This window comes from Salminus brasiliensis, chromosome 5 (genome assembly GCF_030463535.1).
Source record: "Salminus brasiliensis chromosome 5, fSalBra1.hap2, whole genome shotgun sequence".
Classification (NCBI taxonomy): Eukaryota; Metazoa; Chordata; class Actinopteri; order Characiformes; family Bryconidae; genus Salminus; species Salminus brasiliensis.
The window spans coordinates 17,770,022-17,784,822 of record NC_132882.1 but is presented as its reverse complement, the minus strand read 5'-3'; positions in this window follow the sequence as shown (position 1 = coordinate 17,784,822).

Sequence of the window (14,801 nt, the reverse complement as noted above, 5' to 3'; positions counted from 1 at the left end):
ATTTACAGCCTGTAAGTGTTGTTGATGGCACATAATGAATTGCCTTTGAGATGCCTTTATTATACCATTACACTTATGACCAAATTGATCCAACAGGAATTTCCCTTAGGAAAATTACATCAAATAAATAAATGATGATAGAAATGTAACACATTAGACCATCACATTAATAAAACTAATTCCATCTAACCATTGCCAAAAAAGTAAGTCAACTGAAAGATGAATGTGTCTCATATCTGAATCAAGGAAATTCAGTGTGTTACTGTAGCATAACCTGGTTCATTCTGTCATTTCTGTGTAACACCACACCTACCAGGTGGACAAGAATAAGGAAGCAATCACGCCCACCTCTTGTCACACCTCCATATCAGACCTAAGGTGTGTGTGTGTGTGCGTGTGTGGAGTGTGAACTATAACCAGCCCTCACAACCTACATATTGCTGACCATGTTCAGTTTAGAAAGGATCTGAAATCATCAGGTACCAAAGGTGGAGTAACACTACGTAAAGTGAACAGCAGTATGGTAAGTAATTTTTTTCATTTTTATTTAATTACTTTGCTTCTTACTTCTCAGAAATCAATATCTACACTAGAATGTACTGAATACAAGCTCAAAATGAAATCAGCTACTGGAAAATTGTAAAAGCTATGGTTTTATTTATTTGTTTCATTTTCCATGTTAAATTTTACATTCTAGTTCTGAGACACACCCGTCCATTGCAGATACATGCCATTCATCTAAGTGTCAGGCAGCAAGACACATCATGGGTTCTGCAGAAAGCAAAGACAAGATGTACTGTACCAGGTACTTGAAGGGGGATGGTCCTCTGCCACTGGCTGAGCAAGGTACTATGATGAATTGTTTCAGTGTGTCTTTGTTTGTGATACAATGTAGCATGTAAGGTGGGAACCAGTTCTTTTTACTTCCAGTTGAAGAAGGCATCAATGGAACGAGCACTCTTAGAAAGATGTCTGAATTGGTGGAGGGAAATCAGCCAGATGGAGGACAGATGACAGTGACGTTCCAGAAAAGTAACATTGAAGGGTACCCAGACCACGACACCATACAGATCAACTTTGTGTTTGAGGATGGAATTCAGACGGTTAGCTTGAAATGACTTCTTCCCCATACTATTCTACCATTTTCCCCCTTTATCTGATCACCAAAATTAAACGCCCATAGCCCACTACATGCGTGGCATAGTTTCGCTCTGCAGCATTTAGCTAGAAGTAGCTTCAGGGACATTCCTCTGTTTTCTGTCTCAACTGTGTGGAATCTGGCTTAGCCTGTTCTTCATGCGCTGCCACAGGGCAGCAGTGCAGGCTGGCTGATGCCAGAATGACAACTGCACATGTCCGTAATCAGATATGCCGTATCCCTTACAAACACTTGTTTCACTTTGCGAGCTATTTATGGTGTATTGGGTTGGAAATGTGCTGTGTTTTTTTTTTACTCAGTCAAACGCTATAGAACTCCACACAGGAAAAACCAAATGCTTCCCTTTTTGTACTTTGTTGGAACTGTGGAGAGAGTGACATGTTCTCCTGATAACGCCTGATTTTTCTCTGTAGGTAAAGCATCCTAAGCCAGGACAGAAGTACTATGGGATGAGCACTGTGGCCTATCTGCCTCAGAACAGCAAGGGAAGAAAGGTTCTCAAGCTACTGGAGGTGGCATTTAAATACAAGCTGCTGTTTACCGTCCAATCTAATTCTAGTGGAGAAGAACAAGTCACCTATACAGATGTTCCCCTAAAAACCAGCAAGCGCGGAGGACCTGAGAGGTGAGAACTGAGTACAGAGAGTAGAGAGGTCATTTAGTCAGGTATTCAGATTTAGGCTCTATGTATTAACTAGGGAAATGAAGAAACAAGCTCCATAATACTGTGGAACTATTTTTTTGGAAAAATAAGTAGAGAGACAACATAACTTTCTATATTATGCTGAACTTCTAAGCAGCTTCTAAGCAGAAAAAAGGGTGCATTAAAATATCTCATAAATGTCATTTTTATAACATTATTTAATTGTTTAGATCATTATTTGAGTAACAAGATGGTAAGTACAAACATATTCAAGCTAAAGTTCCACTGTAATATTGTGCATTTGCATTTAATGCCTTTATTGTCTAGATCTTGTTTGGTATATCAGTGAAATTTTTACTTGATAATCTAATTTTATCCCACAAATAGTTGCATAGTTTCTCCCCCAGTTAACATTTTTGTAAATTTATTTGTATATGATATGGCAGTCGCACATCTTGATGTTTTAGGAATCACTCAGATGTGTCATCAGTTGTGAAGCAAAAACACTAAAATATTTGGGACTTCAATGTAAAGAACATAAAATAGTTGATAGAAATGGAATAGAAATGGCTAAACTAGTATATGTGAGGTATAAATAGCATACATATGATTTGCGTAAGGTGGATATATTTCATTGTTGATTTTTATTTCTTCCGGATCCATAAGAGCAAGCCAGGCAGGCCTTGTAATTCTGTCCTGAGGTCTTTGACAATTTGGTAAATGATACTTTTTGTACTGTTTGAACAGACAAATCCAGTTCATTTCTACTGGTAAAACTAATTCAGCTCCAATAGGCCTTAAAGTTAATATAGCTTAAATAGAGCTATGGACAGCTCAGAGCTATTCTGACACAGCATTCTCTTTCTTAGCAATGGCTATCCTGACCCAAACTACCTGAAAACAGTTCTGGCGGCTCTGAAATCCAAAGGCATCAAATCAGAATAGAAGTGACTAACAACGTCTTCAGCATCGATCTGGACTATGTGTGAGATTTCAGAATGTCAAGGTTTACAGCAAGGAATGACATATTGCATATTACATGTGTGAAAAATGTGCACCAATACAGTAACTGTTTAAAAGTGAATGCTATGGACAGTAGTGGCATTCACTGAATGTTAAGATTTCTGAATGTCTTTACTGTCAGAATGCTCACATATAACTGTATACTTTATATGATAAAAAGCAAAAGGATGCTTCCGGCAGTAGAATGGTATGTTGTCCATTTTTGCTTTGTAGCACTTTAATCATGAGACTGTTTTGATGGACATAGCTTCCATATAATAATTCCATCATATAAATTATTTTTATTTGTTTGTATGGCATATGATTTCTTCATCCTGCATATTGACACAGCAGCTATACTGATCTGATGACAGGTATGCTTCTTCTGCTTGAGATCATTATGTGCCAGAGGCATTTTTAGTTTTCCCCCAAAATCCCTGCCTGCTAGAACCAGAGGAAATACTCCTTCAACCTTTAGCAGGGACAAAGAGAGGCAGTAAAAGAGACTTAACTACATTGGTGTCAGATTCTCTTTAGAATTCTTCATGCACATTTGTTGTGGTCTCACCACATTGGTTACATGTTTAGAAGAATTCTTCTGCTTGTTATTAATTATCTTACACATTTGTATTGTATAACATGAGATGGAAAAACTACATTAAATGTTAATAAAGAGGAAAAACAACATAAATTTATTACTAATTCTACAATAATGCCTACTGTAACATTCCTTATTCAACACAAAATTATGTTTCTGTCACTTGAATTATCCATAGTAATTATAAATACTGTTGCTGATATATAATCCTCTTCTAAATTATGATCGGCTTCTTTGTGTTCCTACTACTTTTGGTCTGTGATGGATTAATGCTATGGAATAAGCACTTTAGAGGCACCTTCATATGGTGCAAACATTGATTTACAGTTTTCATGCAGATTGCTTCTATGCTTCTTATATGACAGTTAATAGAAGATGGTAAAAATGTAAATGATAAAAACGCCATTTATGGGCAAGCATGTAAACATTAAAAGTTTTCAATCAAAAGCTTTTAATTTATCAATATGAATTTGCCACAAATCTGTTCTCTCTCATGCTACAAGAAGAGCCGTATCAGTAAACTTCCTCTGTGATGTAAACACCATTGGTATATATATATATATATATATATATATATATATACAAACATACTAGTGGTGTTTACTTCAGGCTACTGATACTGCTTTCCAATATATATATTGTCTGTCTGCTACCCGTCCGGCAGATTGCAGAGTGTGAACTTTCCCAGGATGACGGAGGCCCTTCTGTTCTCCTCAAACTGAATTATGGGCTGGGCTTCATACAGACAATAAAGTCTAATCGGATTGGCGGGCCCCATTAAAGAGGCCTCTGTCATCTCCACGGGCGTTCTTAAACCACTTTCTCCTGGACGCTCCACCAGGAGTCATCTGTCCCAACTGTCAGCCACCACCGCCGTCGTGACAGCTATCAAATCTAGCTTTGCTACATCACCTCTTCCTCCTCATCCTCTACCACCTTCCACGCCTCAGCTCTGCCTTAAACTCCCTCTTCTACTGAAGACCCAGAGAAGAAACACTAGCCAGCCTCCCATCTGAATGTGCCACCACCACCCACACATACTTTGTTGGATTTACACACAAGACGGCTGTACTTGCTGGTATACCCCAGCCCTCCAGTTGATGCTAGTCTCTGTGCTTGACACTGCCTTGGTAAGGCTCGCTTAACTACACTAACTTTTTGATAATGGCAAACAATCCACACATGCTCTCTCTGAGCAGTTCACATCAATGTAAACATTGGCTATGAGCTGAAATCATCCTAATGACTGCCTCATAGGAATCAGCCTATAGCTCCTTCATTGAGGCCAAACAAAGCTTGCATTTCCAGCAGAACTCGTTCTCATTCTTTCCTGTTTTACACTGTGTCTCTTCTCCTATAGGCAGGCTAAGCGGTCCTCAGGTCCCTAGTTAGCTGTGATGAATGAGCTTTAGGCTTGTTTTCATTAGGCTCTTTAATTTGGAGCACAATTAGACTTTATCCTCTTTAGAAGACAAAGCAGATTCTAAAGCTGTTAATTAAAAGCACGGAGTCGCAGACGCAGAAGATGGATGCGGCTGCTGGGTCTCCACTCGCAGTGCACAGCTGAACCCAAAGAGTCACCTTCTCTCTTTCTCTCTAAGCACACCTCACTTTTTTCACTCTCACAAGTGGTTGACATGTAACTTGACTTCACTTGATTTTGTTATAGTGTCACAGGGCAGATTTGCAGGACTGAATCTAACCAAACTTAAAAATCCAACTAGACGATTCCAGGAGATCAGTAAATAATTAATCCTACTGTTCAGTGCATCTGCTGTCTGTGCTGTCTTTGCTTTTGGATTTTTTTTTTGTGTTGCTGTTGAACATGCGGTAGTTGCAGAAGATGCTAAGGCATTTTATCAAAGATTGTATCTGCACAGACATCTGGAATGTGAGGACAACATGACAGTGTTTTTAAGTGTAACACATCCTGTAAGATTAGGTTTCAGTGAATAGTCCCACTGACTGAATTGGTGTCCTGATTTAGAGCATGAAAAATAGTCAATTGTGCACCATAGTATATTATTCCTTAGAGCAAGCTGAGTGTCAGCTGGGGTTCCATCCATGTCAACTCAGCAGACATGAGTGTTTTCTCTCTTCTGACCATCAAATTCAACCAATGAAGGCCTTGCTAATTAGCTGTTGAGTTAAATCGAGAGTGTTTAATGAGGAGGAACTCTAAACTCCATAGATCATGGCCCAGAGGGAGATCCCTGATAGAGTTAAGCATCACTGCTAAAGAATCTCTGGAGACTGTGTATTTTTTTCAAAACCAACAGGTTGTTAAGCAAAAAACATCCATGGTGACATTGAGTTGAGGTGCCTCCAGCTTCTGTGGTCCATCAAAAACTAGAGGGTTTGTTGTGAAAGAGGGAGCACATCCCATTTATGTCATGGTGTGTCCTTTTTACAGGCCCTATAAACTTTGCTGACAGCGAGGAAGAGTGACAATCCACATTGCTTTAGCCTGAATTGTATCCGTAAAGAAAAAAGGACAACAGTTTCCACAAAGGTGTGGGGAGTCAATCTTACAAAGGAAATGGTTTATGAAGTGATAAATCTTCAGCTAGAGATGGATTGAGTGTTTTAGCCACTGCTCTGTTTTGTACTGATGGGATGGGGTTTTACCTTTAGGTTATCAGAGAGCCAAAATGAGAAGTTATGTGAGAGACAAGAAAATATACAGAGGACACTCACCCTGTCCTCAGGACAGGTGGGCTTTTAAAAGGCAGCAGTAGATTTTCTTCATGAGGAATATGCAGGCTGTTTTGATGTACATATCAAGTCTAGATGTTTTGCATAATGAGAAAACTGTTCATAATATTAGTTTCAAGCGCTCAGAGAAGTGTTAGAAAGACGGAACAGACACATATCTGTGATTTATAGCTCAGTCTCTTCATTGGTTCTCTCTGGGGTATCCAATATAGTACTTTCATAAAGCCACCAACACAAACCTTTCCACATATTGCCATCCATCTGTGGAGCAGGTCCCCTCTGCTTCTCTTCGTGGCTGTACTCTTTTTGTCAGCCACAAAGACCTGTCAGACACCCGGGGCATTTGGGCCCACACAGCGCTTCCCTCATAGAGCCAAATCAAAGCAGCCACAGATCAGACTCCATGATAACCCACAGGCTCTTTGTGGCCTAAGGTTATTCCCTTTCTGCCTCAGCCTGCCATGCACACGCACTCACAAAGTGCTGATATCTCTCTTGAAGCTGAATGACACCGGGGTGTCTAAAGAAGCACAGATATGACCTCATGATACTGTTGTACCCTCTCTTCATGTGGCCTTTAACTGGAGCAGAGCCTCAGCAAAGAGGATTCAGAGATAGGTGGGTTTTTTTCTATTATTCTTATTTTCAGTTCCTTTCAGGTTCAGGCTTTTCTTACAGAGAGCTGTACAGAACAGAGTGGAGTACTTTTGTAGGCTTTGTTTGTCCCAAACAACAGAGAAATTGTTAAGTGACCCTATTGTGAGTGTTCAATGCTTTGCAATCCATAGCCCTATCTCTTTGAATGCGGAGTGCATATAAAGAGATAAAGCATACAAAGACACAACTATCAAGGATTAAATGAATGAATGCATTTACTTGAGGATTAAAATACATGTTACACACATTACAATTTGAATTGTGGTTCTCATAACTTAAAACAAAAGGACAATAAAAAACAGCCAAATAGTCATAACCAAAACCTGTAGAAATCCCAAGATAAAAAGAAAAAGATATTAAAACTTACACATAAAAAAGACAATCAAGAGAATCAAGAATCAAGATGATCAAACACATGATGTCTCCTTTGTTCTATTAAAATCAAAGAGATCCATACCTGATGCTTATTGTTTTTTAAAGCATTGATTGGCATCTATCAATATGACTACATAAGCAGTGTCTAATTAACATCTTGTTGCTCAGCTCTAATGACCGTAGGCTCCACTTTGACTGCTCTAATACCTTGAAGATGAGCACCAATAGGATTATATCTCTGAGAACCATCACTTCCAATCAGGAACGAATAGATCCATCCAACTCTTCTGGGAAGGCTTTCCACATGGTGTAGGAGTGTGTTTATGGGAATTTTTTACCATTCTTCCAGAAGAGCATTTGTGAGGTCAGACACTGATGCTGACCCCGCTCTGTTATTTTCATGGCCTACCACTTCATGGCAGAGTTGCTGTTGTTCCCAATCACTTCCACTTTATAATACCACTGACAGTTGACTGTGGAATATTTAGAAGTGAGGAAATTTCTTGACTGGACTTGTTGCACAGGTGACATCCTATCACAGTACTATGGTGGATTTCAAGAGCGTCTACTAAATACTGTAAATGTAAATGTAAATGTAATAATAATAATAAAAAGAAGAAGAAGAAGAAGAAGAAGAGGAAGAAGAAGAAGAAGAAGAAGGAGGAGGAGAATAAGCAGAAGGTGAGGTAAATTACTTATAAATTACTTATACTTTAAATACACTAATTAAAGAGCTATGTCCAAAATATTACAGATAGATATAATAGATTACTGATAAACATCTGATGAACATCTTTTCAGAACCATATTAAAGAAAGGTCATTTAAAGTGGCTCAGAATAGATGAGTAATTTCTAGCATTTTGTCCAATTGTTATATTTTTCTTGATATATTGGTATTTCTGAAAGACTACACAGAAGATCGATGGGGCAAAATATCTATAAGTATAGATATTTTGACAATACTCTCCATCTACATCTTCACCTATTTTCACTGTGTTGTTACAGATAGCTAATTTGGTCTCACTGATCTTTGAGCTTCAGTGGGCCACATTAATGGCTTGTTGCCATATCAAAGGTGAGCTAGTATAGGTGCTTCGTTAGCAGGTCCACCATCCATATTCCTTTTGAGACATTCAATATTGGGCCCAATAAAGCCAGGCTGAAGTGCTCTATCTTTCAGAGCAGACCAACGGGACCAGTAAACTATGCTGCCCTTGTTTTTCCAACTCTATAAAGAATGATAGAGGCATTGGACAACACCTGGTACTGTAGACAGAAAGAGAAAGTTAACACACAAAAAAGAATTTCTATTCAACTGGCAAAATGTAATGTAATGTCAATTCTGCACCTAAATAACAGACAGGCTGAGTGTCCCAATAGTAAAGGGGTGAGGTCCAGTGTTGTTATGTGGTGTTATAAACTGATATGAATTAAACTCTTTGACATACTGGCTTTAGACCATAGAACTTTTCATCCTGAAACAATAGACTAGTTACTTTGAATGCCCTCTGGATTAGGGACCGCAGTCATAAAGCTGGATTTCAGCTTGTTCTAGAGGTCCAACAAACACACACTTGTGGACCACTCACTACCTTCCCGTGCGTTGTGTGTTCCTTTGGGTCGCTGAGCCCAACTTAACTGCCCAAACTCCCAGCACTTTGTGATTAATGACCTTTAAGGTGACAAATCGCCACGGTAACACAGCGTTGGAATAGAGGAGCACTGGGCTGGCCTCCCCTAAATCGATGCGCCATTGTTCTCTCTCTCTCTCTCTCTTTTTCTCTCTCTTTTCCCTCTAACTCTCTCACTCACTCTCTCTGGAGCAGTCTAATAGGGACAATGCCACCCAGATTTGTAAGTGGGATGCGGGTTTTGCATGCATTTAGAATTTTTGAATGCCTTAAATTCAATGTGCCTTAAAAGTTTTTACTTTCTCAAGCCTCTTATTTAACATTTACATGGAAAACGAAGCACATTGACTCCATTGCCATCCTAGTTATAGGGCTTACGGGCGTAGGGAGACGCCTGTACCCACATACAGTTCCTGACCATTTAAGAGGTGTTAACCTCTATTTTAACTGGCATATGCAGTATATTTGAACACTTTTAAGTAATATTTGCCATTTAAAAGAGAGCTGTGATGCAGAAAGGCATTTCTTTTTTAAGTAGTGATAAACCATGACTATTAGACCTCAGTTCAGGCCATAAATGTCAAATCTTGGTCAAAGTGGTGATAATGTCAGTTTCCACTAGTCTCCTTATGGGATTCTAGTACTATGTGCTGGGACTTATCTATGTGCTAGATTAAACATGGGTAGCTGAAGCTTGCGAAAGACATTACATGTTTGCAATTACAAAGACTGTAATACACAATAACATACTGTCGCTATCATGTAACAGAAAACAAACAAACAAGCATCTCTAATGGTCTATTCATCATGAGATTTAACACAATGTTAAATAAACACCAATATTGTCAAATAATGTGATAATGTATTTTACAGCATCCTCGACTGCAAATTTACCATTTACTGTTTCACGAATTTAACCTCTAAATATGAAACATAAGTAGCAGTGTAATTTAGTGGGAAATAGGCATTATTCTATTAGGTAAAAATGAACAAAGAGACCAATAAACCTAGAAGCCCTTAAGAGTTTGCCACTGCTTTTTAAACATAAGCTGGATTCTTTGCTGCCTGGAAGCCAGTGGAATGGCATTAACTGAAGGTATTTTAAAATATGGAGTGCAAATAAATATATATTTTAATAGGTTCATTTTTTTAGGGTTTGGATGAAAAGTAGTCTGGTAGTCTGATGGTGATTTTTTACATTTTTCACATTTCCTGACCATGCTTATATATAAACACATGTCAAATGTACCAAATGTACCATTACAAAGCAACACAAGTATTCACATTCTCTTTGAGTTGTGATGGTTTTATATAGAACCATTACCCTAACCAAAGAGTCATTTAAGAGTCCCCATTCTTGGGTATAAGGATGCAAATTAAGTAAAGTAAATTAAAACAACAAGTAATGTTAGTCATACAACATTTTTTCAATCTAAACAGATGTCTAATGTTGATGTTTTTATGTACCTTTTCATGCATCAGTACCGGGCTCAGAAACCTGGGGTTATAAAAAATGTATTAATAATATTACCTAATTATATATATATTTACACACACTCTTTTGGCACTGTCAGCGGGGCTGGTGCAGAGTTTATTCTAAAGTTTTCATGCATTTAATTTAAACATGATGAAATCTCTTTCAGCTCACCATAACATTTTCTTGCAGACGTTTTACTGAAGGTCACAGATTTCTAAATCACTCTCCAACTGGATGCACTGAGAGCTATTCTGTGTTATTTTTCCATCATGCGCCCTTCATGTCACATGACTCTCTATCTTTCTTTCTCTCTCCTTTTTATGCCCTCTCTCTCTCCCAACTTACTCTCCTCCTTAAAATCAATGTAAAAATGCTATACTGTCAGAGCCGATTCTGAATGGCAAAAAGATATGCTATATCCTCCAGCGTGTTGGGTCAAGCCTTGAGACTTTTTCAGCACATATACTGGTTTGGAAATCGGTCTTGTCACTATACTCTTTCCATATATTGCTTCTCCTTTCAAACAAGGTAAACTGCTTGGCCACTGACCTGTACATTTTTGCAGTGAAGTCCTGATATTTAATCTGATGGGCACGTCCAGGTGGTATTTTATCATTTACAGATTGTCTTTTTATAAACACAGCGAGAGGGTGTGTGGGAGCAAGCAACGAGGAACATTATGAAAAGGGTACACACACACAAGCTGTGACGGTCCACCATCGAAAGGTCACGTCTGCTGGGATATTGGCTTATTGAGATTGAATAATTAATGTGCTAATGTCCCTGATGTGCTGTAAATTCACGTGGACCCGTCACGGTGAAAGAGAAAGGTGAGGTTTGAGTACTCTGTGATTGCATCAACATTAGGCTTTTCTTTTTTTTGTAAGGTTGGCTCATGTTTCAGCTATTTCCTATAGACCATGCTGTAACAGTGTAATAGTGTAAGCAGTGGTGTGATTCTTTGAAGACAGTATTTAATCTTGCAATTATGCTAATTACTGGGTAAACAATGTGGCAGGTGATTTCTGGGCAATGATATAATCATTAAAGTGCTGAAGCACTTTAATGTCATTGCATTACATGAACGTGTTTTGTAGGACCGAATGTCTCTGCTGCGTGTCTCAAGATGTAGCTGGCTAGACCAGAGCATTGAATAGCTGAAGGCAAGATGAAGAACTTCTCTCCTTTATTTCTTAATAAACGGCTTTCTCGCCACAGAAGCCTGATAGATATAGCCTTTTTCCTTTCCGAAAGGAGGGGAAACCCAAGGAGGATATGCTTCCTGACAGTGGGTCTGTCTTCTTAATGACTGGGACTTCACATAACCTTCAAACCAGGCTGTGGCACCACCCAATCGCTGACAGCTAGACCATCTCCCCAAGCTCCAATAAATGTCAAGCACTCATCTCTCTCTCTCTCTCTCTCTCTCCCATCTCCATTCCTGACTTAACAGGGGTCCCATAAATCTACGCAGCCCTACTTCTTCCAGGTCTGAGTGGGGGCCAACAATTGGTACTGGCACTGTATTCATTTTTATTTTTTATTTGATATGGCTCTCCTCCCCCTTCCCCTCCCTTCATCCAGTCTTTCTTTATGACCTGCATTTAAAGCCATGATGCCCAGTCTAAGCTGCCTTTTGTCTATAGGGCTTAAAGCGAATGGAGAGGATATAATATTTGCAGTGCGAAGAACTTGATAACTCATCTCAGATTGAAGGGGAGAGAGAGAGAAGAAAAGAGAGAAAGAGAGAGAGCCTTTGAGGTGGGTTACGGGGTCATTTGGGGGGCATGGCAAGGAGGTCTTTTCATGATCTAGGCTCCATCCACTTAATACAGTCTCTGTATCACCCCAACCTGGAGACATTGAAATGAGCGCATTTTCAAAGCTCTTGGAAATGTGTTCCTCTTATGCGGAGGTGAGTATCTCCTAATCAAGGGATCAAAGCCTATGTTTGCCAGGCAATTACAGGTGACAACAGATGGACAAGCTTTGTGTTATTTCAACCTTTGACCCAAGTCTGTAGCTTATTTAGACACTTAATCATCTGGATGAAACTGATGCTTGTCAGCTGCATGTTGAATGATTCCTGTCACAGATGTTGTCTGCTGCTCAGCAAAGATTTATGAACCAGACAGCACACCTGTGAGAGATTAGCTCAATATTTCACACTGTCCCAAATTACAGCAATTAGCCACTGACTGATAGTAATCACAATGGCACAAAGGTGTGTCAAGGTCAGGCTTCAGTGTCATAGTCTGCCTACTTGACCCAAAGCAACCCATAGAAGTTAAGACAAATTACTGCATGTATAGTACATTAACTGAAAGTGAAATTGCACGATTACATGCATTGTAAATATTGCATTGATACATTATAAAAGTTAGCGTGATTACTAGCAGGCTAGCATTGTCAAGTCAAGTCAAGTCAAGTGGGTTTTATTGTCATTTAAACTATATACAGAGTACACAGTGAAACGAAACAACATTCCTCCAGGACCATGGTGCAACATATACACAGTGCATACTGAACACAAGTGCAACACAATACAAGTGCAGACGAACAACACAACACAGTACAGACAAAGAATAATAAATAATAAATAAATATTATTGCATTATCTTCTTCCTACCACTCCTGGCAATTTTCTTACGACATCTGCACAACTCCACCTTCAATTAGTAAGTAGTCTTTGTATATGAGGTCATCATCGACATTGCAAACATGGAGCTCTAGACTCTAAGCTGACCTTTGCCTTCCACGACACAAGCCCAATGCTGCATTCATGTGCTAGTCTAAAGATCCTACTTCCCACTTCCCAAGTCGGAATTACGACCACGTCACGCGCAAGAGCTATGTTGTCGGTGCAACATGAAAAATGGCAGCAAATGTAATGTTAATATCTTGCACCACGCTATCAGAGTGATTCTGATTCTGCCTTCTCCTCCATATTAAACGGCTGAAGGTCACCTCAATTCGGGAACGCAGGTATCAAAATGATCTCAGAATTTCCCACTAGAAATTATGACTTGAGGGGTTGTTCATGTGCAACTTCCAAGTCAGGAACTCGTATTTGCCATAATTCCAAAGGCATCTGACATCCGGTCAGTAGGGACTAGTAGGGAGTATTTTACCAGTTGGCTAAATGCATTTTTACAATTACACAAATTTTATTTAGACATTTTTACACTTAATTATTATGTGGTTGATCAGCCAAGACGTGTTTGGTGTTCAAATTTTAATTCTGTAGTTTTCCACTGGAGATACAAAGCTAATGCGGCTAACAATTAATAGATGTATAAATACATACATAGGTTCAAATAAATAAGGTTTCTTAACACAAATGGTTGCAAGGTCAGCTTTCATTACTGTGAGACAGTTTGTTACTTCTTTCTGAGAAGATTGTGAGTGACTTTACACTTTTATTCCTTGCCTGCTACATTTGCCTCATAGCTACAGTGCAACACTAAGAAAGTGCAGGTTCCTTTTACAGTATTTCCACTTAGGAGGGAACTATGTACATTTCATTTCTTTTTGATTGCTTGCTTTAAAGTTTGGCTTGTTTAAAGGATCTATAATGATACACACTAACAACTAGTTGGACGCTAATAGTGCCACCTTGTGAAGCGCTTTGGGCTTAGGTGTTGTAAAATGGTTTAATAAAATGGTGGGGGTTTTTTTGTTTGTCTTGTGGTTAAATTGTCTTGTTGTAATCATTTTTCTCTTGTCTTTATTTGCATAAGACGGAAAGGAATCAGACTATGTAACAGGTTACAGATTACATTTCATTATCAGGTAATCAGTAATCTGATTACAGAATACATTTTTAAAGTGACCTTTCCAACCCTAATTACATAGTTAGATGCATCATTAATTACATTTACATTTTATTTATATACTACATTGACAGGTCTAACTCTATGCTTTCAAATTTTCCCTTTCTTTTGAAGTCAAGGAAAGACAAAAAAGTGGAGCTTTTTTTCACACAAAAACACACACACACAAACATCCGTTGATACAATAACCGAAACCATTTACATTGACTCTTTTCAAAGTGCCCACACATACACAGCCTTCAATACAGACCCTGAATCTGTAGCATCATGGTCTTAGTGAGATCAAGTATTCTTCCTGTGTCGTGTCCAGAACAAGCATGGCACTGGGAATATTCTCCCCAAACTTGCAAATTGCAGTCGAGGCTCAAGCGATGGCCTCCCTTTATCCGAAGCACTGAGTGATGAACAACGTGGACACATCCGCATGACACCAGCCATACATCCATTCTTTTGGCTCTCCAAAGTTTTCCCTCCTTGGGCTTTCAGCACTAGCCTTCACCTGTGCCCACCTTGGCCCCATCACCACAACCCCCACCACAGAGACAGCACGGAAATGCAATCAACCTCCAGCTCCCTACCGCTAATCCCATCGCCCAGGCTGCGACGGTCCGTTTGGCTTCAAGAGAGCTGGTGACTGATAGCAGTAGACCGAGGAGGAGAGACTGAGGGATGGCCTGCAGACTCAGGAGAAGCAGCAGAGGGTGAGCGCG